The 955-nt window shown below is 45.2% G+C and overlaps 1 long non-coding RNA gene across 4 annotated transcripts in view; it reads left to right on the top strand.

Annotated features, from left to right (window-relative positions):
* The window catches only part of LOC106878235 (uncharacterized), an 18,012-nt gene that overhangs the window by 6,654 nt on the left and 10,403 nt on the right, over positions 1-955 (top strand). The gene's annotated exons all lie outside the window — the stretch shown is intronic.

Genomic DNA, 955 nt, shown 5'->3' with positions numbered 1-955 from the left:
ATTTTTTAATTTTTTTATTTTGCGCACGCACATTGTTTTTGATTTTGTCGACAACACACTATAGTAGGGTCAGTTGGGAACTGTCTGTGAGAAAAACAGCACTATGACGCAATTCACTCTGCCAGAAATTTGGAAACGACATGCTGTACTGCTTAGCATTTGCGCCGGAAGCTCCAGTACGAACATTTCAGAATCTTTGGGTGTTTATCTGAGGACAATGAAGAGGATTCGGAAAGAGTTGGATGAGACTAACGGTGATTATGAAGGTATGGCAGCTCGAAAAACTCACTCTGATCGTTCTGATAAAAGAAAAAGGTACACCTGAATTTGTTGGTGAGATCCAAGCCATGATAGACAACGATCCCTCCAAGTCAATCAGGTCCATGGCTAGGGACATGGGAGTGTCTGAGTTTCTCATCAAGCAGGTGGTGCATGAAGACATACGGTATTCGTCATACAAGATGAGAAAGGGCCAATTTTTATCCTAAGCCATCAAGGTCAAGAGAAAAGATCGCGCTACGAAGCTTTTGAACAAATTCAAGCATCCCTTCCAACCGAACATGATTTAGTTTTTCTCAGGCGAGAAAATTTTCTGCCAGGATCCCAAAACATGTACCGAGAGTGATAAAAATCAAACATCCAGTCAACATCATGGTGTTTGGAGTGATCACTAGCGATGGCGACGTTATGCTTCCATTCATCTTCCCACACAGCCTCAGACTCAACACGGCGGACACCACCTACATCAAGTGCCTGGAGGAGGTAGTGCTGCCCTGGGTCAAGAGGGTGGCTGCTGGAAGACCCTATGTCTGACAACAGGACTCTGCACCATGCCACACAAGCAGGAGAACCCAGTCATGGCTGTCAGACAATTTCTCCTAACATCTGCAACCCCCCCCCTCCCCCTGATTATCATGTGCGAGAGACCAACAAAACTCCATCTAGTACCAAAGAT

This window comes from Octopus bimaculoides, chromosome 2, assembly GCF_001194135.2.
Source record: "Octopus bimaculoides isolate UCB-OBI-ISO-001 chromosome 2, ASM119413v2, whole genome shotgun sequence".
Taxonomy (NCBI): Eukaryota; Metazoa; Mollusca; class Cephalopoda; order Octopoda; family Octopodidae; genus Octopus; species Octopus bimaculoides.
Note: the sequence above shows the minus strand (reverse complement) of the source record. Positions and strands in the feature narration are given on the sequence as shown.